The sequence below is a fragment of the Dendrobates tinctorius genome, unplaced genomic scaffold, assembly GCF_039654945.1.
Source record: "Dendrobates tinctorius isolate UK_male_01 unplaced genomic scaffold, ASM3965494v1 ptg000164l, whole genome shotgun sequence".
Taxonomy (NCBI): domain Eukaryota; kingdom Metazoa; phylum Chordata; class Amphibia; order Anura; family Dendrobatidae; genus Dendrobates; species Dendrobates tinctorius.
In genome coordinates, this window is record NW_027361831.1 from 26656 (window position 1) to 51010 (window position 24355).

The 24355-nt window shown below is 48.5% G+C and overlaps 1 protein-coding gene across 2 annotated transcripts in view; it reads left to right on the top strand.

Moving 5' to 3' along the window:
* LOC141053009 (uncharacterized) overlaps nt 1-24355 on the top strand; it is a 117572-nt gene that overhangs the window by 22446 nt on the left and 70771 nt on the right. Inside the window, exon 2 of one of the 2 annotated variants that reach the window (XM_073550335.1) lies at nt 1513-2947. The gene's annotated coding sequence lies outside the window, so the exon portion shown is untranslated. Of the gene's footprint in view, nt 1-1512; nt 2948-8565; nt 11652-24355 lie in introns of those variants that run through there. The other variant, XM_073550336.1, reaches the window with a different exon arrangement.

Consider the following 24355-nt stretch of genomic DNA (forward strand, 5'->3'; position numbering starts at 1 on the left):
TGACAGACTGATACAGAGTGGAGAGAGGACCCTGCCTTTTTGGGCTTACATGCTACAGGATGGTGGGGAAGGAGACAGTAGGTTGATGGCTTGCAGCAGTTTCGGTGTTGGTTGAGGTGATATCGCCGGTAGTGGTGAGAGAGAAGGAGGTAGCAGGGTCATTGCAGGCTGTAGGCTTTCTTGAAGAGGTGGGTTTTCAGGTTCCGTCTGAAAGATCCAAATGTGGTTGATAGTCGGACTTGTTGGGGCAAAGAATTCCAGAGAATAGGGGCAGTTCGGGAGAAGTCTTGGAGGCGGTTGGGTGAGGACCGAATAAGTGTGGAGGAGAGAAGGAGGTCTTGGGAGGACCGGAGATTACATGAGGGAAGGTATCGGGAGATCAGTTTAGAGACATATGGGGGAGACAGGTTATAGATGGCCTTGTAGGTCAGTATTAGTAATTTGAACTGGATACGCTGAGGGAATGGGAGCCAGTGAAGAGATTTGCAGAGGGGAGAAGCGGAGGAGTAGCGAGGAGAGAGATGTATTATTCAGGCAGCAGAGTTAAGGATGGACTGGAGAGTTGCGAGGGTGTTAGCAGGGAGACCACAGAAAAGGATGTTGCAGTAGTCGAGGCGGGAGATGATGATGGCATGCACAAGCATTTTAGTAGATTGAGGGTTGAGGAAAGGACGGATTCTGGAAATATTTTTGAGCTGGAGGCGACAGGAAGTAGAAAGAGCTTGGATGTGCGGTTTGAAGGACAGGGCAGAGTCAAAGGTTACTCCGAGGCACCGGACTTCCGGTACTGGGGAAAGCGTGATGTCATTAATTGTTATAGCTAGGTCGGGTAAGGAAGATCTGTGAGATGGAGGAAAGATGGTGAGTTCAGATTTGTCCACGTTGAGCTTGAGGAAGCGAGAGGAGAAGGAGGATATGTCTGATAGACACTCTGGGATTCTGGACAGCAGAGAGATGACATCTGGGCCAGTGAGGTAGATCTGAGTGTCATCAGCATAAAGGTGGTAATGGAATAGTGGGACTTTATGAGTTTTCCCAGACCAAGTGTATAGATTGACAAGAGTAGGGGTCCTAAAACAGAGCCTTGGGGGACTCCAACAGAGAGAGGGTGGGATGAGGAGGTGGTGTGGGAGTGGGAGACTCTGAATGTGCGGTTGGAAAGGTATGAGGAGATCCAGGATAGGGCAAGACCTTTGATGCCGAAGGAGGAGAGGATCTGTAGTAGGAGGCAGTGGTCAACTGTGTCGAATGCAGAGGACAAGTCCAGAAGCAGGAGTACAGAGTATTGTCCATTTGATTGGCTGTAAGTAGGTCGTTAGTAATTTTGGTCAGGGCTGTCTCAGTGGAGTGATGGGGACTGAATAAAACCTTAGGTTTTAGTGCCTTTCTGTGAGCAATATTTACTCTTTACATTTTACCCATTTCCTCCAATATCCTGTTGTTGTTGTTTTTAACGTGTGTTTTTGTTGTTTATGTCAGGTTTTGACCTTCTGCGTCTGTTTTTTTTTTTAGATTCGTCCTGCTACATAATAGCTACAATTATTCGTTTTATCCTCATCCATTCACCGTCTACATTGTAAAGATGCTGGGGCATTGAAGATTTTGAATTTTTGAAGCCATCTCTATAGCTTCAGAATTAGAAAGTTCCATAAAGGGAAAAGAGAAATCTGTCGGTTAAAAAAAATGGAGGTTTATTCTGCTGTAAAAATCATGTTACCATCGGACTATCAGAATTTAGGTCCATTAATTTGAAATGGGAATGGTATATTTTATTATACTTACCTCATTGTCCATAATATTGTTGTTCCAGGTGGTTGGTATCTCACACAATCCTTATTGAAAAAATAACTAAGTATGGAATGGACAAGGCAACTGTTAGGTGGATTCATAACTGGCTTAGTGATCGCACCCAAAGAGTGGCCGTAAATGGTTGCACATCCAGTTGGAAGAATGTCTCAAGTGGGGTACCACAGGGCTCTGTCCTGGGCCCTGTATTGTTCAACATCTTTATCAAAAATTTAGATGAAGGAATTGAGGGTAAACTGATCAAATTTGCTGATGACACAAAGCTAGGAGGGATAGCTAATACTAGAGAAGAGAGAGAAGATTCAAAAAGATATAAATATACTGGAGCAGTGGGCAGCAACTAACACAATGGTTTTTAACAGGGAAAAATGCAAAGTACTACATCTGGGCAATAAAAATGAAAAAAGCATATACAGAATGGGAGGAATAGGGCTAAGCAACAGCACATGTGAAAAGACTTTGGTATACCAATAGATCACAGACTGAATATGAGTCAGCAGTGTGATGCAGCAGCAAAAAAGGCAAATGCAATTCTAGGATGTATTAACAGAAGCATACAGTCTAGATCACGTGAAGTCATTGTTGCCCTCTACTCCTCTTTGGTCAGACCTCATCTGAAATACTGTGTCCAGTTTTGGGCGCCACATTTTAAAAAAGACATCAACAAACTGGAGCAAGTTCAGAAAAGAGTGACCAGAATGGTGACTGGTCTGCATACCCTGTCTTATGAGGAAAGGTTGCAGGATTTGGGAATGTTTAGCCTGCAAAAGAGAAGACTGAAAGGAGACTTAATAACTGTCTACAAACATCTCAAGGGCTGTCACATTGCAGAAGGATCATCTTTTTTCGCATTTGCACAAGGAAAGACTAGAAGCAATGGGATGAAACTGAATGGGAGGAGACACAGATTAGATATCAGAAAAAACGTTTTGACAGAGTGATCAATGAGTGGAACAGGCTGCCACGAGAAGTGGTGAGTTCTCCTTCAATGGAAGTCTTCAAACAGGCTGGACAGACATCTGACTGGGATGATTTAGCGAATCCTGCTTTGAGCAGGGGGTTGGACCAGATGGCCCAGGAGGTCCCTTCCAACTCTACGATTCTATGATTCTATGATTCATCCTAGTTAAAAAACATCATGGTAATATTTAATTTAATTTTGTTTTAGTATTTCTATATTAACCTAACTCATTTTATGTTTCCCTCCATTATTAATTTAAAATTAAATTTTCTGGTGATCACGTATTAATGTTTTTCAATCTTTAAGGTCCCGTTACATTTAGCGATGCACCAGCGATCCCGACAACGATACGACCTGGTCAGGATCGCTGGTGCATCGCTAAATGGTCGCTAGGGAGCTGACAAACAGGCAGATCTCACCAGCGATGCAGCAGCGGTCGGCGGACGTTACTTACCTGTCAGACGGCAGCTCTGCTGACGACCTCCTCTTGTGTCCATGGAGTCGCTCGTCGGCGCCAGTAGGAAGCTGACAACGAGAAATGGACCAGGACGATCTGGCAAGATTAACGATAGCCAGTGGGAGCGCCGGTCGGAGGTAAGTGTCACATGTAGCGAGATCGCTAGAGATATCGCTGTTGCATCACAAAATTGGTGACGCTTTAGCGATCTCGCTATGTGTGAAGGGGGCTTTAGGGTGAGTGCACACAGTGCGGAATCATCTGCGGATTTTTCCGTGCAGATTTGCATGTAAAACCGCAGGTAAAGTGTCCTGCGGTTTTCCCCTGCGGTTTGACACCTGGACAATGGAACTGGTGTCAAACCGCTGCGAAATCTGCAGAAATAATTGACATGCTGCAGATTTAAAACCACAGCAAATCCACGTGGAAAAATCTGCAGCATGTGCACTGCGGTTTTTTAAGTCCCATTGATTTGCATTGTACTGTACAATGCTTACGGATCTGCTGCGGATTCGCAGGGCCAAATCCGCTGCGGATCCGCAACGTGTGCACATACCCTTATTCTTCACTCTGTTTGACAGGGTTCCTGCCAACAATGGTTATTTTTTCTGATACTCCATTGTCAGTGAAACGTTAGTTTTATTTATTACTAGCTGAAGAGCCCGGCGATGCCCATGCATAATAACTGACTATGGTTAGTTATAACAAATTATGATATATATATATATATATATATATATATATATATATAGCCGAGTGTAGAGCCCCTCCCACTCCGCATAGTCACATTCACTATAATATCCCACATCATCCCATCAGCCAGAGCTACCAGACTACTACCCTTAATATCCCACATCATCCCGTCAGCCAGAGCCACCGGACTACTACCCCTAATATCTCACATCATCCCGTCAGCCAGAGCCACCAGACTACTACCACTAATATCCCATCAGTCAGAGCTACCGGACTACTACCCCCAATATCCCACATGGTCCCGTCAGCCAGAGCCACCAGACTACTACCACTAATATCCCATCAGTCAGAGCTACGGGACTACTACCCCCAATATCCCACATGGTCCCGTCAGCCAGAGCCCACCGGACTACTACCCCTAATATCCCACTTCACCCCGTTAGAGCCGTCGGACTACTACCCCTAATATCCCACATCATCCCATCATCCAGAGCCACCGGACTACTACCCCTAATATCCCACATCATCTCATAAGCCTGGGATCAGAACCAGAGCGCTGTGGAACGGTCCTAACTTCCATACCGGGGATCCCGCCAAGAAAGCCTGGGGTCAGTACCAGAGCATTTGAAGGCAATTGCCCTGACTTCCATACCAGGGATTTCTTTAAGAGAGCCTGGGGTCAGAACCAGAACACTGAGTGGAATTGCCCTAACTTCCACACCGGGGATCCCTTTAAGAGAGGCCTGGGATCAGAACCAGAGCGCTGGATGGATTTGCCCTGACTTCCATACCAATGATCCCTTTAATAGAAGCCTGGGGTCAGAATCAGAGCGCTGAGGGATTTACCCTAACAACTTCTATACCGGAGATCCCTTTAAGAGAGGCCTGGGGTCAGTACCAAAGTACAGAGTGGATTTGCGCTAACTTCCATACTGGGGATCCCTTTAAGAGACCCTGGGGTCAGAACCAGAGCGCTGAGTAGAATTGTGCTAACTTCCATACTAATCCCTTTAAGAGACCCTGGGGTCAGAACCATAGCGCTGAGTGGAACGGTCCTAATTCCATACTGGGGAACCCTTTAAGGGAGGCCTGGGGTCAAAACCAAAGTGCTGAATGGATTTGCCCTAACTTCCATATCAATGATCCGTTTAAGAGAGCCCTGGGGCAAAATCAGAGCGCTGAGAGATTTGCCCTAACTTCCATACCGGAGATCCCTTTAAGAGGGAAGATGTGTCAAGTGCTCTCTGCTCCTCTCTGGGGGGCAGACAATGGCTGGGAGCTTATGTTTCCGGGGATGCTACATTTCTCCCACCCGGTCAGTGTCTGCTGAGGTGTTGTCAAGTGGGAAAACTGTTGCTCATAGCAACCAATCACAGCTCAGCTTATTTTAAAGAGCTCTGGTGAAATGAAAGATGCTTCGTGATTGGTTGCAAGGAAAATTGTTGCTCATAGCAACCAATCACAGCTCAGCTTCTTTTAAACAGCTCTGGTGAAATGAAATATGCTCCGTGATTGGTTGGTGATACATTCAATTTTATATATATAGATTTTTTTTTATAAGAGCTCTCATTCTCTATTTCACATGGTTTTTTATCCCAATTTACACATCTCCATATTATAAAGACTAAGTTCAACACTGCAGTAATATTTTTATCACATTCCCAATAATTTACATATCCCTCATGATAAACATTAGTTTTAATTTTGTAGCAATATTTACATCACAGTTTTTCACTTCATTGTCAATTTGACCACCTATTTTATTTTTTTATTTTTTACTTTTTATTGTCACTTTAAATTAGCGAATGCAGAGGAAGATGTGACTGCACATATTAATAAAGGAGTAGGGGTGGTTTAAACAAGTGTCTAGACATTGTTTACTCAAAAATCGCATGCGCTGAAAAGTGCAGACGTGCGCACGTCCATTCGCACACATGCGATCCCATAGACTGTAATGTTATTTTTTTGCGCATTCCGTGTGCACACGTGCGCCTGCGCTTTTTTTACGAGGTTGGGTGGAACAAAAAATGCAACATCTAGTGTCTAGTGTGTCTGGGCGCACACCTGGAAAAAACGCAGTGCATGAAAACTGATGAATGCGTGCAAGCGCTAGACCCTTCGCCGCCATGTTAAAGATAGGGGAGCATTGCGCATGCGACCAATAGCGCACTATGCGCTGCGTGATAAAACGCTAATGTGAAACCAGCCTGAATGGGACAGTGACAATCATATCTAACCAGTAGATAAGGAACTGAATATTAGCAGATGTGGACTCAGGGAAGAGTACTGAGGTCCTGCCGCATTGGGGTCTGACAAAGTAGAGGGAATAAGCCATCTTAAATGTAAAATTACATACTTCAGAGAAAGATGAGATGATGGGAAATATTTTGCCGTTTGTAGATGAAATCAATAGTCCTATTAGACGCGTGGTGGAACCTGCTATTGTGAATGGAATAAGGAATCCATTAGGGAGAGACTTGTTACCATGTGTCCTGAAAAGAGGGAATGATTCAAAAGACCTTTTACAATTGGCTGAAGGGGAGGAGCAGGAGTGAATTGGAAAGTTTCCTTTACTATAGAGTAAAGGGGGGGAAGGAAGAGAGGAATGTGGCGCCCCTCACCCACTCACATGGCAGAGAGGCATATGGACTGTTACAAGGAAGGACAACATGAGGGGTCTTATAATGCAGCAGCCCCCAATCACTTCATCCTAATTACTGGAAACCAGTAGATAAAAACTATAATGGCAGAAATTCTAATTTACTGATTCTACCCAATGATTAAAATCAACTCTAGTCAAACTTTCAGTTTTTTTCTTGATACTTGGCAGCCAGATCTGTGATGCATGTAATTAATGTTGTTTTTTTTGTTTGGGAAATCATCACAGTGTAGGGGAAGTGGACTGACATAGGGACCTGTCTGCAGTAGGAAGGTAATGGATAGTGTGCTTTAGGGCCCCGTCACACATAGCGACTCATCAGCGATCCCGACAACGATATCAACGTGTCAGGATCGCTGGTGAGTCGCTATGTGATCGCTGGTGAGCTGTCAAACAGGCAGCTTCACCAGCGATCAGCACCAGCGACGCCGAGCGTGCGGCGTCGCTGTGTACTTTAGTTACCAGCGCGCTGGTGTAGGGAGCTGGTAACTAAGGTACACATCGGGTTTCTAAGGGACGTGCGTCACTTAGAAACCCGATGTGTACCATAGTTACCAGCTCCCTACATCAGCGTGCTGGTAACTAAGGTACACATCGGGTTTCTAAGCACTGCCCGGTGCTTAGAAGCCCTGCGTTTACCTTATTTACCAGCTGATCGCTGGTCTCCCGCCTTTCACACGCAGCGATGCGTGCTGGCCAGCGGGAGACCAACGATCAAAAAAATGTCCAGGGCTTTCCACATAGATCAGTGATACCCGGCAGGGGGGCCGGTCGATGATCGCTGTCACACAGCGATCTTGTGACTCAGCAGCGATCTCGCTAGCGAGATCGCTATGTGTGACGGGGCCCTTAGGTGGACTGTTGTATTGAAAGAAGGGAGACAGCTGGAGATAGGGGAGATGGGAGTAATACTGACGTTTGGCCACAAGATGGCAGTAGAGAGCTGTGAGAAACGGACTTAATATCAGCTTATGGCTAGAAAACCGCACAGTCATGGGGGGCGGGGTTACAAGAACTCTAGAGGGAATTCCCAAGGAGGGGGATAAAAGGAAGACAGAGTTCCACTCTGGAGCTGAAGAAACCACCAGAGATTGAGGGAAGGGGAAGGGGGATTTGGAGTGTGGATGGGGGGGTACATAATGTGTGGGGAGATTGAGCGGGGATTGGGTGGTTATTTAATGTGTGGGGGGATTTGTAGTGGGGATGGGGGTACATAATATGTGGGGAGATTTGGATTGGGGATGGGGGGTTATTTAATGTGTGGGAGATTTCGAGTGGGGATGGGGGTTATTCAATGTGTGTGGGGATTTGGAATGGGGGTTATTTAATGTGTGGGGGTGGAGTGGGGATGGGGTACTTAATGTGTGGGAGGGATTTAAAGTGGGGTTGGGGGTACTTAATGTGTGGGGAGATTTGGAGTGGGGATGGGGGTACTTAATGTGTGGGAGGGATTTAAAGTGGGGATGGGGGTACTTAATGTGTGGGGGGATTTGGCTTGGGGACGGGGGATTTAATGTGTGTGGGGAGATTTGAGGACACAAAATGAAGTGTATGTATGTATGAGGGCATGTATGAGGAAACAGTATGGGGGATGGGTGTAGACACAGTATGGTGAGTGGGGGGGATGGGTTCAGACAGGATGGGGAGTGAACGGGTAAATGTATGTGGATACAGTATGAGTAGCGATGGGAAAAATGTATGTGGACACAGTATGGGGAGTGACAGTGATGGGATGTGTGCAGACACAGTATGGGGAGTCAGGGGTATGTGTGAGCAGACAGTATAGAGACAGTATAGAGAGTGAGGGGGTAAATATATGAGGAGACAGTATGGTTAACAGGGGAGATGTTATAGGAAACAGTATGAGGAGGGAGGGGAATAGTGTGAGGCGACAGTATAGGGGGAAAAAAGTGAGTGGGCACAGAATAGAGACTGAGTAGTGGGGGCGTAACATGGGGGACCATGTAAAGGTATAGCCAGGAGGGGACAGTATACCAAGGAGGGGGAGTGTGATGAAAAGGTACAGTAAAGAGACTGAGCTCTATAGCGAGGACACAGTGTGAGACGTCAGTGTGAAAAGGTGTCACGACTGCGACCGAGAACGCAGCCCAGCTGGCGCCTCCTTGTCGACCGACCACGACGACGTGGGGCGAGCGGCCCAGGTGGGGACAGAATGTGGACCCACTGGACCACATAGAGTAACCTGAACCTACCCAGACTAGGGAAGGGCAGCGAGCAGGATCTGTGGCAGCTGAGCATGTGGACAAGGTGGCAGAACGACATGAAACAGCACAACTTCAGGTATTAAGACATAGTACATGAATGAGACATAACGATGCCAGGCTCCCCGTTCCGCACATCAGGGAAGGGTACACGGCTCAGGATAACAGAGGAGGACATCACTAGGGCGGCCTCTTTCTCAGGCCTCAGGCATAGCACAGGCTCAGCAGGGGAACATCAGACACCGACCTCAGACAGACTTCAGACGATGGCAGGGGTCATCACGGGTTGATGCAGTCCAGGGTCATCTGGCACGGGCATATCAGGACAGCCTCTCTCTCAGGCCTCAGGCATAGCACTGGCTCAGCAGGAGAACATCAGACTCACTCCCAGAACAGACGTCAGACGATGGCAAGGGTCATCACGGGTTGATGCAGTCCAGGGTTATCTGACTCGGGCATACTAGGACGGCCTCTCTCTCAGGCCTCAGGCGTAGCACAGGCTCAGCAGGAGAACATCAGACACCGATCCAGGACAGACGTCATCACGGGACCTCAGGGAACGGGCAGAACATCGGGACACAGGCAGGACAGGAACAGGAAATCTGATATGGCAACACAGGTCATCGGCTGGTTAGATCCAGGCAGAGCCGTCACCGGGAAACAAGGCTGGAGACTCTCCAGGAACACAGGCGGGACCGACTCTGGAACACAGGCTGGACCACCAGGACCATGGACCAGACATCTAGACACAGGCTGGATGACCAAAACCACAGACCGGACATCAAGACACAGGCATGGCATCAGGAACACAGGCAGGGCATCAGGAACATGGACACGGCATCAGGAACACAGACAGGGCATCGGGAACACGGACAGGGCATCAGGAACACGGACTGGACATCAAGAACACAGACTGGACATCAGGAACACAGGACATCTGGACATCCGGGCACCAGGTGCATATCAGGTCTCAGGCAGGACATCAGGACACCAGGAGGACATCAGGTCTCAGGCAGGACATCAGGACTTGGATCTCAGATAGAGCATCAGCACCCAGGCATCGGACTCCGGACATTTGATCACGATCGACAGGCTCCAGACATCAGGCTGCGGACATCAGCTCCAAACATCAAGTCAAAGTCATCAGGCTCCGGATCTCTGGCAGAGATCGGCAGGCTCCAGACATCGGGCAGGGAAGCATAGGATCCAGACATCTGGCAGAGAACATCAAGCACAGCACATCTGGAAGAGGTAATCAGACACCGGACATCAGGCCGCGGTCATCAGGCTCTGGACGAGAGGCCACGGACATCAGGCTCCGGACATCTGGTAGCGACCTAAAAAGGAACCCAAGCGGTCTGGTGCAAACCCCGCCAGGTTGGACTGGAACCCGGAGGGGATTGCACCGAATAACCAGCTGAGCACAGAGTAGCAGAACTCAGCGGACACACCGGACTCCTACTTCCAAGATGAACCCAGGTTAGATCACAGAAAGTCAGGTTACTGGGCACAGGTTCAAGACACGGAAGGACCTCAGGAACCTACCACAGAGGACACAGTTCAGACAGGGTCAGGTACAGGAACAGATCCAGGATTCAGGAAACAAGACACAACAGGAAACAGGTACAGGGCAAGACTTCTAACATTAACACAGGGACCAGGATATTCTGCCTGCTGGAGGGTGGACAGGAACAAGGGCCAGGATATTCTGCCTCCTGGAGGGCGGACAGGAACAAGGGCCAGGATATTCTGCCTCCTGGAGGGCAGACAGGAACAGGGACCAGGATATTCTGCCTCCTGGAGGGCAGACAGGAATAAGGGCCAGGATATTCTGCCTCCTGGACTGCGGACAGGAACAAGAGCCAGGATATTCTGCCTCCTGGATTGCGGACAGGAACAAGAGCCAGGATATTCTGCCTCCTGGAGGGCGGACAGGAACAAGGACCAGGATACTCTGCCTCCTGGAGGGCAGCAAGACAGGCATCAGCTCACCTAGAACTGCAGGCAAGCAGGACAGGGCCTGAACACCACACAGACAAGGCAAGACACAGAGGCATAAGGCGAAGCTCTGGCAACGCCCCACAGGGCAGGGAACTTTTATATAGGAGCTGCCTCACAGCGATAGGCTGGAGCAGCAATTCTAGCAGACACCCATTCCTCATAAATGCAGTGGAGGTGTGGCCATGCGCACCCCAAGCACAGCCAGACACAAATCAGCATAGCAGAGGACACCTGGCGAGAGCTGCAAACCTGAACTCACGTAAGCCATACACAGTGCAGAGGACCTAGAAACCCATGGATAGCTTTCCACAGCGGCAGCCATGGACCGCACACGAGGGTGGTCATGCAGTGCAGTGGAGCCACACACGCATGTACGGCTACGCAGTGGAGCAGGGAACTGAGTAGCATCCACAAAGGTAACAGACTAACAGACAACAGTATCCCTGCTAGTTAGGGGGAAAGGAGCAAAGCGTTAAAGCAGAGACATGCAGAGTAACGCTGGGAAACAAAATACAAACACACCGGCGTTACAAAAGGTATCCCAGTCTGGAAAGGAGAGGTCAGTGTGAAGAGCATGTACCATAAGAGAGACAGCATGGGGTCATATTTTGTGCAGACAATATAATGAGGGGCAATTATTTAATCAGGGGCTCAGTATACTGCAGATATTTTTATTTAGGAGCATTATAATGACACTTCTATCTTTAAGGGCATCGTGTGGAGATTTGCTGCAGAAGACCGGAGAAGATGGAAGTCTACAGAGACGAGATGTGGATGAGAAAACATCATGGGGTCTGGACAAAAAGAAGAAAAAAAAAGGAGAACTACTCCAGAGACGACGTCATCTATGAGGTACCTGGATGTAAATATTATTTGTGATACTGACTAATTCTCATGTTTTATTTATGTTATGAGCATTAAAGGGGTTGTCCAGGTTTGTGCTGAGTCTACAGTCATTCTATGTGACTGCAGACTTCTGAATTCTCACAGTGCTCACTGAACGCTGTTAGGATTCTCTCATGCCGGTGATTTACATATATGCGGTCACATGCTGACTAGACATGTGTGGCCTCACTCAGTGAAAATGAACGGAGTGAGGCCGGTCATGTCTAGTCGGAATGTGGCCAGAAGTACATAAATCACATGGTTGTGCTGACATATGACCGCGTACTCTTGCCACCGGTAAGGAAGAATCCTAAAAGTGTGCAGTGCATTCATTGTGAGAATTCAGAAGCTGCAATGTCAGGATTCAGCTCTGCAGGTTCCAGTAGTCATCACATGGACACTTCACTCATATGCGATTTTCATACTTATGGTCCAGTGACAACGAGCTTCTCTTCCTGCTTCTCTCAGTTTTTCACAGAACATTGAGAGCATTAGGAAGAGCAGCTCGTCGGTAAATGACTAAGTGTGGAAATCACATATGTACTGGGGGGGTGGCGCCGAACTGAATTCAGGGGGACCTTGCGTCAGCGCGGCCCCCCAGTGCGCTCCACATTCAACTGTATCAGCATCAGATGCCAATACAGTTGAAAGCGATAATGGAGGAGAGAGTGTCAGATGACGGTCCCTCTCCCATCATTCCTCTCTGCTCCTGACACACAGAGGGTGCACGATGACGCCTCTTCATCACATACCAGCTGTGTGCCAGGCAGACTGCAGCGCAGCTCCTGACATTGGAGTAAAGTCATCGCCGGAAACAGCATGGGAGCGAGGAGGAGTGGCGAGTATTGTGTTTTGTTATATACAGCTCTAGCAAAAATTAAGAGACCACAGCACAGATTTATAAAACTCAGCTTCTCTACATGTCTGACAGCCATTCCATTCCAGTGTCAGTTGACTTCCATCTAAAGTACACTTCTTTCTACTTAATGTGCTTCTGATTATGTGATCACCTGAACCAAATCTTTTTTAATGAAGGAAAGTATAAAAAACCTTGCTGTGGTGTTCACAATCCTATTGCAACAGGACAAGCTGGATGGCAAAACAAGTGCTAGTAATATCCCAAAAGTAATAGGAATGAAAAAATAACTTTTAACCATGCAAAGGAGTTGAAAACAAAAGTCCTGAGTGAGGAAAAGAAGGGCTCAATTCTGGCTTTACTAGCAGAGGGATACAGTGAGCGTCATATGTTCCATCCTTTCTTAAAATTTCTAAGACGGCAGTCCATTACATCAAGGTCAAGCAGCAGAAATTGGGCAAAACAAAGCTACAGACCGACAGAGTGAAAACGACTCCACTGACCGGGATGACAGTCACTCTGCAACCGCAGGATGACATCAAGTGATCTACAAAAGGCAAATGGCAGCTGGGGTGAAGTGCATGGCAAGAACAGTTTGTAACAGGATCCTAGAGGCATAGCTCAAGTCAGGTAAAGCTAGAAAAAAGCCTTTCATCAAGAGGTAGGGGCGATCGGGCCCCTGCTGTGATGTCGCAGATCGTGCTCGAATGTCTTGGGCCATTTTTTGATCGCTGGTGTCCCACTGGCCAGCATGCATCGCTGTGTTTGATAGGGACGACGAACGACCTCAATACTACAGGTCTGAGAGACAGGGTCCCAACGACCGTTGTATCGTTCTGCATCGTTGCTGCGTCACTGGTGAGATCTGACTGTTTGACATCTCACCAGTGACCTCGTAGCGATGCACCAGCGATCCCTACTAGGTCATATCATAAAGGGAATCGCTGGTGCATCGCCAAGTGTGAGGGTACCCTAAGATGAGAGTCATCTGATGATACTGTTGTAGCTGTTTTCATTCTGACCCAGAGTCAGATATGCCAGATCACCAGTGAGGCCAAATTAGGAGTTTACGCCCTTAATTTACAAGTGCTTGGAGACAAAAGAGACTGCACACAGGCCGTGGGCAAATCACTTTATCTGACGTAATGAAACACAAGGCAATATTTTATACCATTTACAACAAATCTATGTAGCTCATGTAGCCCCCACCACTTCCCCAGGGTCATACCTTGTTTACAATGTACCCAGAACATGTTGTTGCTGACTATTGAGAACATATATGATAACAAGTATAGTCTCCTTGAAGCGGAGACTAATAGTCTGCTGTTTCATGAGAATAAATAAACACAGCAATGAAAAGCAAAAGGCAATTGAAGATTTAAAGGCAGTTAAAGGCATTTAAAGGCAAACCATTAACCCTTCTATATCAATACGTAAACAGTTATCTGTTTAGTTACCAGCTTACTAATGCATGTTAGGATATTTCACTATAATCAATAATTTGCTAACTAATTCTGATATACTCAGAACATGTGAGATGATGTAATTAACATGCCTACCTAACAACGGTGGATATAAACCAGCCCGAATTCATTAAATGTTATGCGACAAACCTGAATTCAGATACCTGTGTCTGTGTTCATTTGTCCATCACCTTGTTCCGATCGAAGCTCTACTTAATTTGGAAATCATCTGATATACGCAGTCCTGAGACTCAACCTAACACCCCCATCCCCACTACAAATCCCCCCACACAAAAAGTACCCCAATCCCCACTCTAAATCCCTCCCACACATTAAGTACCCCCCATCCCCACTCCAAATCTCCCCACACATTAAGTACCACATCCCCACTCCAAATCTCCCAAATCCCATCACCACTCTAAATCCCTCATACATTAAATAACCCCCATCCCCACTCCAAATCTCCCCACACGTTAAATGACCCCATTCCCACTCCAAATCCCCCCACAGACATTAAATAACCTCCCATCCCCACTAAATCTCCCCACACATTATGTACCCTCATCCCCACTCCAAATCACCCTTTCCCCTCCCTCAATATTTGGTGGTTTCTTCAGCTCCACAGTGGAGCATACTTACCACCAATGCTCTTCCCTTCTGGGCGCTGGCGAGTGACGTCAGCAGCGTGATCACAAGACATGATCACGCTGCTGGCATCGCTCTGATCCGGCAGTCAGAGTTTCAAGTGTACTGACGTCTGTACAGACGCCAGTGCAATTGATCCCTGGGAGGCGGCGTACGGCAGCTTCTTTGTTGCGCTGGCTGTCAGCTTCACAGTCAGCACAGAGAACGGCCGACTCCCAGTCCGGGGGGAAGCAGAATGCCGCCGCCGTTGAAGACACTGCGGACCGCCGCATTAGGTGGCCCGACTGCGCCCCCTGCCGACTGCGCCTGGGGTGCATGCCCCGGCTATCCCCCCTAGATACACCTCTGGCTGGATTCAAAACTATGCATCATTTGAGTTCTACATTTGAGGGCATGAGAAGGGTACATTGATTGGAGGCAAAGTTTCCGGGCCATTGAAACGTGTCTAGGGTGTACCTGACTGATGATGCCGTGAATATCATGTTGAGTGTAAAGTGTGACCTTGTAATCTAGAACTACAGTGTGTCTGTAAAGTCATGGTGCACTTTTGACCAGTCACAGGAAAGTATACAAGTATACCATGATCCCTGGATCTGACGCCCTTAGACTTTTACTTTTGAGGTTATGTGAAGCAACATGTGTACATTGAACGTATCAATGACATTAATCACTTAAAACAGAGAATCACAGACGTTATTCGAGTGAATAACAGACGTTACACCAGACGTCCTTACCCGTGTGCATACCTCCCAACTTTTGAAGAAGGGAAAGAGGTACAGAGGTTGCGGCGCGCTCAGTGCGCCGTGGCAAATTTTAGGCCATGCCCCCAACCACCCGCATTTCACAACTAGTCACACCCATGTCCATGCCCCAACCACTCCCAGAGAAAGAAAGAGGGAAAAGAAAGAAAGAACAGAGAGAAAGAGAGAAAGAAAGGAGAGATAAAGAAAGAACAGAAACAGAAACGGGAAAGAAAGAACAGAGAAAGAAAGCAGGGAAAGAAAGAGAACAGAGAGAAAAAAGAAAGAAACAGAGAAAGAAATAACAGATAGAGAAAAAAGAAAGAGGGGAAAGAAAGAAAGAACAGAGAGGGAGAGAGAGAGAGAGTGGAAAGTAAGAACAGAGAGAAAGAAAGAGGGGAAAGAAAGAACAGAGAGAGAGAAAGCAAGAAAGAAAGAGAGAAAGAAAAAGAGAAAGAACAGAGAGATAGAGAGAGAGAAAGAAAGAAAGAACAGAGAGATAGAGAGAAAGAAAGAACAGAGAGAGATAGAAAAAAAGAAAGGGGAAATAAATAAAGAAATAAAGAACAGAGAGAAAGAAAGAGGGGAAAGAAATAAAGAACAGAGAGAAAGAAAGAAAGAGGGGAAAGAAAAAGAACAGAGAGAAAGAAAGAAAGAGGGGAAGAAAGAGAGAACGAACAGAGAGATAGAGAGAAAGAAAGATGGGAAAGAAAGAACCGAGAAAGAGAACAGAGGGAGAGAAAGAAAGAGGGGAAAGAAAGAAAACAGAGAAAGAAAGAGGGGAAAGAAAGAACAGAGAGAGAAAGAAAGATTAGAGAGAGAAAGAAAGAAAAAGAAAGAAAGAACAGATTGAAAGAAAGAACAGAGAGAGAGAGAACAGAGAGAGAAAGAAAGAACAGAAAGAAAGAAAGAGAAAGAGGGGAAAGAAAGAACAGACTGAGAAAGAAAGAGTGGACAGAAAAAAGAACAGAGAGAGAGAAAAAAAACAAAGAGGGGAAAGAAAGAACAAAGAGGGAGAGAGAAAGAGGGGAAAGAAATAAAGAACAGAGAGAGAAAGAAAGAAAGGGGAAAGAAAGAACAGAGAGAGAAATAAAGAGAAAGAAAGAAAGAACAGAGTGAGAGAAAGAAAGAACAGAGAGAAAGAAAGATTAGAGAGAGAAAGAAAGAGGGGAAAGAAAGAAAGAACAGAGCGAAAGAAAGAACAGAAAGAAAGAAGAGAGAGAGGAAAGAAAGAACAGAGAGAGCAAAAAAGAAAGATTATAGAGTGAGAGAAAGAAAGAACAGAGAGAGAAAGAAAGATTCTTTAAAGATACTATAGCAGCCTGGATCCCATTGTAATGCCCACCTGAGCCTCCCCATGCAGGACATATCATGATCCTCTCACATGGCTGGCATCCCTGATTTCAAGGCGATCCTGCTGTCCGCGCTGTCGGAGGAGGTCATGGTGATGGATCTGAAGCATTCCCTGAAGTGCCTCCATGGTTCTTTGACAATCTCCTCCCAAAATTACCTAATTTCCGGTCAGCTTCTAGCACGTCACTTCCGGTGGAACATCATGTGCGAATTTTAAAGTACTCCTCGGGGCTCCGCCATGTACTTCTGTGTCCGCAGGAAAAGTAAGCTCCCGGCCGGGACAGGCCCTCTCTCAAAATCAGGACTGTCCTGCTGGATCCGGGACAGTTGGAAGGTATGAATGCTCCCCACCATACACCTTGTACACGCATGGCTCCGCATACCTCATACACACACGGTTCTGCTTTGCATGCCTCATACACACACGGCTCCGCCCGTACACCTCGCACACACACGACTCCACTCAGTACACACATGGCTCCACTCCATAAACCTCATACACATGCGGCCAGGCTCTGTACATCTTGTACACACATGGCTCCTCTCCGTAAACCTTGTACATATGCGGCTTTGCTCCATACACCTCCTACACAGGTGGCTCCACTCCGTACACACACGGCTCAGCTCCATACACCTCGTACAAGCACGGCTCAGCTCCATACACCTCGTACACGCACGGCTCAGCTCCATACACCTCGTACACGCACGGCTCAGCTCCATACACATCGTACACGCACGGCTCAGCTCCATACACATCGTACACGCACGGCTCAGCTCCATACACATCGTACACGCACGGCTCAGCTCCATACACATCGTACACGCACGGCTCAGCTCCATACACATCGTACACGCACGGTTCCGCTCCATACACATCGTACACGCACGGCTCCGCTCCATACACATCGTACACGCACACGGCTCCGCTCCATACACATCGTACAGGCACACGGCTCCGCTCCATACACATCGTACACGCACACGGCTCCGCTCCATATACATCCTACACACACACGGCTCCGCTCCATACATCTCGCACACACACACGGCTCCGCTCCATACATCTCGCACACACACGGCTCCGCTCCATACATCTGGTATATAAAAAGATAGGGTAGGGGAAAAGGAAAGTCAGCTCACCACAGCATGCTGGTCTATAATAGTGGAAGTCCTCTGCATGGCGCCGCCTCAGTCCAGGGCATCAACAATCAGCAGAAAAAAAGAAGAGATGTGCTCCAGCGATGAAACAATCCACTGATGTATTAAAAACAGATTTTTATTTGCTTTTTAAAAACATGAAAAAGCAATGTGGATAACACAAGAGGCAGAAATATGACATCTCGTACACACACACGGCTCCGCTCCATACACCTCATACACACGTGGCTCCGCTCCATATACCTTGTACACACACATGGCTCCGCTCCGTATACCTCTACACACACATGGCTCCACTCCATACACACATGGCTCCGCTCCGTACACCTCGTACATACATGGCTCTGCTCTATACCTGCATACCCCATACACACACTTGTCTGCTACATCTGCCCTGTAAACCCTTCCTGACCCCACACATAAACTTCCTGTTAGGGCTGGCGGAACGCACCAAATAATAAAGTGTAAGTGAGGTGCGTTCGCAGCCCGGGATCCACCGTGCAGAGGTGGTAAACTTCTGCTTAGTAATGGCGGATGTATATAGCGGTATACAAAAGGTCACACGTGGGTTAACGTCACCCGGTGTGAACAGGAGCGGACTTTGTTACATTACAGAGCCGCAGTACCGCGGAACTTAAATGCTGGAGCCTGTTAAGAAACACAGCACTCAGCAATAGAGCACTCAGTATATGGTCAGAGAACTCAGCCCCAAGGACACGAGGTCTGAGTCCCTCTAGACCTACTGAGCGTGCGGTGTTGCACCTGCAGACGCCTCTAATGAACGCTGACCACTGAGGAGTGCAGACTATGTGCACCGTGGCGTACAGACAAAGCCACCGGTGTATGCTGATGCCAATCTCTGACTCTGCCTGGACCTCAACCTGGGCGCTAGCAGGCTAGGCTGCACAACACATGCGTACCAAGGGTAGGGGTTTCATAATGAGTCATTCACCAGATACATTCATACATGCATACACCACTCACTCCACATGGTCTAATCTTTTTCTATATTAGCACATGGCTGGGCGGCCATGCGAACCTTTTATAGTTGCAGCCTTCCGGGCCCTTCCTGGTGGTCCAATCGGAATAGCAATAGGACCTGAGCATGTGACCTCCGACCTCCAATGAGTGGTTGTCCCACGGGCATAGCTCTGTAGGAGAAAAGCAGGACTTAGTCCCAGGAACGTCTGCTCGCCGCTGACTCATGCGTGATGCAATAGCTGAGCCTGGAGGAGCAAGCAGATGCCTAGCATTAGCCTGGGCAAGATGCTGGGACTGACGTCTCGGCTGAGCAGGAACCTCTGCGGCTGCAGAAGAATGGGAGACTGCAGAGGACATGGCTTGAGATTCACCCTGTGCAGTGGGAGAACCTTGGTGCCTAACATTACCCCCCTCCTTGGGCCTCGCTTCGCTCATAAGCTGCAATGAGCTGAGAAGCATGAATGTGTTCGACAGGTTCCCAGGTCGTATCCTCTGGCCCATAACCCCTCCAGTCCACCAAATAGAACTTTTTACCTCGTACCACCTTGCACCCAACAATGACGTTCACCTCATAAGCGTCCGTAGATGAGTCCGATGTCCCGGCATCGGTCCCAAATGTCACGTGCCTCCACCACCCAGTCTGCCACCCTAGAGTTGGTGGAAAACATGGGCATCAGCAGAGGAACCCGCGGATGCTGTCCGTAGTTAAGGAGGAATGGGGTTTGTCCAGTGGAATTGGCTACAGCGTTGTTTAGCGTAAACTGTGCCCATGGCAGCAAGGACGCCCAGTCATCCTGCCTGGCCGAAACAAAGTGTCGCAGATACGTGACTAGGGTCTGGTTGGCCCTCTCTACCAACCCATTCATCTCAAGATGGTAAGCTAAAGAGAGATTCAGCTCAATGCTGAGCAGACGACAAAGCTCTCCCCAGAACCGAGACGCAAACTGGGGACCCCGGTTACTGATGATTTTGTCAGGCATGCCGTATAGGCGGAAAACGTGCCTAATGAACAACGCCGCCAAGACCCGTGCAGAAGGCACCCGCGGAAGAGGCACCAAGTGCACCATTTTGGAGAAATTGTCGGTGACTACCCAAATAACGGTGCAGCCATGAGACTTGGGTAAGCCCAGAGGGTAAAGTATCCCAGCAGGTCGTTGACGAGGAGACCGATTCTTGATGCAGGAGACACACACCCCAATATAGTCTCCGACGTCACGGGCCATATGCGGCCACTAGTACGTCCTCGCCAGGAGCTCAGATATCCTCTTGGTCCCAAAATGTTCACCCACCCTGGACGAGTGAGCCCAAGAGAGAACTTCCGGTCGCAAACTAGGTGGAACGAAAGTCTTGCCCGGGGGCACAGACTCTAGCGAAACCAGGGCTACAGTTCTCAGGCTCTCTGAAGGGACAATTAACCGAGGCTCCTCCTCTGATGATGACACTACGGAGCGGGAGAGAGCGTCGGCACGAATGTTCTCCCCGGAAAGAAAGTGGAGGGTAAAGTGGAACCGGGAGAAGAACAAGGACCATCTAGCCTGGCGAGAATTTAACCGCTGGGCGGTTTGTAGGTACACCAGATTTTTGTGGTTGGTGTAGACTTGGAAGGGATAGCGAGCCCCCTCCAGGAGGTGTCTCCATTCTGAAAAAGCCAACTTCATGGCTAGCAACTCCCTGTCCCCGATGGAATAGTTCCTCTCCTCGGTGAGAAGGTCTTAGAGAAGAAGCAAGGATGCTTCCGACCTTGAGCATCCTTTTGGAACAGGACTGCTCCAGCACCGACGGATGAGGCATCCACCTCCATAATAAATGGTTTATCCACATCGGGGCGATGTAAAATCGGAGCGCTAGCGAAGTGAGACTTAATAGAGAGGAAAGCCTTGGAGACCTCCTCCTACCACAATTTAGGATTTGCTCCCTTCTTGGTGAGGGCAACCAAGGGAGCTACCAAAGTTGAGAAGTGGGGAATGAATTGGCGGTAGTAGTTGATAAATCCCAAAAAACACTGCACCGCTTTAAGGGAATGAGGCTCCTGCCAATCCATCACCGCCTGTAGCCTAGCAGGATCCGTGGCCAATCCCTGGGCGGAGATGATATAGCCCAGGAAAGGCAAGGACTCCTGCTCAAACACACACGTCTCCAACTTAGCGTAGAGGGAGTTTGCCCGTAGGAGGTCGAAGACTTTGCAAACATCTTTCCGGTGGGAGTCTATATCTGGAGAGTAGATGAGAATATCATCCAGATAGACTACAACTGAGGTGGTGAGCATATCCCGGAAGATGTCGTTCACAAAGTCTTGGAAGACAGCCGGAACATTACAAAGACCGAAGGGCATCACCGGGTATTTATAATGCCCATCCCTGGTGTTACATGCCATCTTCCATTCGTCCCCAGCACGGATGCGAATCAGGTTGTAGGCACCCCGCAGATCAAGCTTAGTAAAAACCCTCGCTCCCCGCAACCTATCAAAAAGCTCCGATATCAGGGGCAGAGGGTACTTGTTCTTAACGGTGATGGTGTTAAGACCCGGTAGTCTATGCATGGACGTAGCTCCATGTTCTTCTGTACGAAGAACCCCTCCCCTGCAGGTGACACTGACTTCCTAATGAGTCCTCTTGCCAGATTCTCCTGGATGTACTGAGACATTGCCTCCGTCTCCGGGAGAGAGGATAAACTTGACCCCGGGGAGGCTAAGCACCAGGCAAGAGGTCAATAGGGCAGTCATAGGGACGTGAGGCGGAAGAGTCTCCGCAGCCTTCTTGGAGAACACGTCCGCATAGGACCAATAATGTTTGGGGAGAGAGGAAAGATCTGCGGGTACCTCTGTAGTAGCAACCTGAAGCCACTCCCTCTGACATCTACCCTCACAGGATTTACTCCATCCCAGAATTCTCCCTGAAGACCACTCTATATGAGGGGAGTGGTAGCGTAGCCATGGCATCCCCAAGAGAACCTCATCAATTCCCTCGGGCATGACTAGCAGGGAAATGATCTCCTGATGGGATGGAGGCATGGATAGAGTAAACAAGATGGTCTGATGTGTTATCCGTGAGGGTAGTGTCGACCCATTTATCACCCGTATGGTCACTGGCTTGGCGAGCATCACCAGTGGAATTGCGTGCCGTCGGGCGAAGGCAGAAGACAAAAAATTGCCCTCTGCCCCGAAATCCACGCAAAGCTCTACCACATGGGTGGATGGACCAATACCAACTGTCCCCCTAAAGGTGAGCTTAGAAGATGGCTTCGCTGCATCTAGTGAACCAGCTCCTAAGGTCACTAAGCGCGGACATTTGCTTGCTAGCTGAGGACATCTAGAGGCGGGATGTCCCGACTGCTGGCAGATACGACAGACCATGCATGTATGAGCGGTCGGGGACTTAGATCCCGCTCGAGACACCTCCATGGCCTCCTGTGGCTCGGACGTCTTGGCCGGAGATTCCAGAGGTTTGGCGAAGGTGGGGGCCAGCCGAAACCTCTGCCTACACTGGGCTCGCTCCAGCCATCGCTCGTTAAAGTGAAGGTCGATGCAGGTAGAAACCGCTATTAGCTCCTCCAGTATTGCAGGAGTCTCCTTAGTGGCCAGAGCGTCCTTTACGTGGTCAGCCAGCCCCCAGGACTTTATCCGGCCACTCCAACTCGGAAGCCAGAGTCCGGAAATGGACAGCAAAATGGCTGACCAGAGACAAAAACTGTGTAGATTCCAGCAGTTGGAGCGCCATATCGTGGGTGACTCGAGGTCCCAAAAAGACCTGTTTCAGAATGCTCAGAAACTGTGAAGTACTCTGCACCGCACAATCGTCACGCTCCCACAATGGCGTGGCCCACTCCAACGCCCTGTCCGACAAGAAGGATATTATGAATCCCACCTTGGCCCGCTCTGAGGGGAAACGTGCTGCCAGAAGCTCAAGGTGTATTTCACACTGGCTCACGAATCCCCTACATGACTGGCTATCACCAGAAAACTTATCTGGCAGCGGGAGGCGGGATAATGTCGGAACAGGGGTGGCAGTGGACAAAGTGGCTACAGTCACGCTAGCAGCCTGAGCAGTTACTGTGGTAACATCCACGGCTGTGGTTCTGCGCTCAAGAGCCACCAAACTACCCTCCAGACAAAGCCACCAGTGTATGCTGATGCCAGTCTCTGACTCTGCCTCTACCTGGACCTCAACCTGGGCGCTAGCAGGCTAGGCTACACAACACATGCGTACCAAGGGTAGGGGTTTCATATTGAGTCATTCACCAGATACATTCATACATGCATACACCACTCACTCCACATGGTTTAATCTTTTTCTATATTAGCGCATCGCCGGGCGGCCATGCAAACCTTTTATAGTTGCAGCCTTCCGGGACCTTCCTGGTGGTCCAATCGGAGCAGCAATAGGACCTGAGCATGTGACCTCTGACCTCCAATGAGGTCGTCTCACGGACATGCTCAGTAGGAGAAAAGCAGGACTTAGTCCCAGGAGCGTCTGCTCGCCGGTGACTCATGCATGATACAATAGCTGAGCCTGGAGGAGCAAGCAGACGCCTAGCATTATCCTGGGCAAGACGCTGGGCCCGATGTCTCTGCTGAGCAGAAACCTCTATGGCTGCAGAAGAATGGGAGACCGCAGAGGACATGGCTTGAGATTCCCCTTGTGCAGTGGGAGAATCTCGGCGCTAACATTTCCCCTCACCAGCTTCATGACAACCAGCACAGCAGAGTCCTGCATACACTGAGGCCCCTGACCATGTGACTCTGACCTCATCACAGGTCCTGTGCAGACAGAAGCAACAGCCTAGCAAGTCATTGCAGGGCTGTGGGGGGCACTGCAGGGGGTTGGTGGCTCAGTGCAGTGCGGGGAAAAAAGAGTCCTGCTTGGGACAGGCAGTAAAAAACAGGACTGTCCTGCCATATTTGGGATGCTTGGGAGCTATGTGTGTGTGGCAAGAACTTCACTATCGTTTGGATGTGTGTAGGGCAACAAATGGAGCCCACATTGAACTGCATTGAATAGGTATGAAACTGGGAGAGTTTTTCTTTTATTTGGTGCAGATTTCACATTTCTATCGTTTTTGTTGCTTTCCAGTGACTGGTCTAAAGTGCACCATGACTTTACGGACACATTATTTCTGTGGCCTTTTCAAGCATGGCTTGAACCACAGAAATGGCTCTAAGACAAGAGGATGCACCCCTGGCAACAGGATTCAGCCCAGCTGAGTAGTAGGCCACTGGTCTTTGTTGTTGTCCATGTTTTTGGGTACGTACGGAAGTGGCATGGCCTGTTATCTCAAAGTAGAGAGAAAAAAAACTTGAGGGCACTACAAAATATTAAGGGGGACCGCTGACCACACACATGGTTATAGGAACAAACGACAGGAGAATGAAGTGTGTATAATGGGCGCGGTCAACCCTATAATCATGACCACAATATAGCATGAGACAAAATAATAATACATTTTATTCACATACAAAAAAAAATCCACACAAAAAGT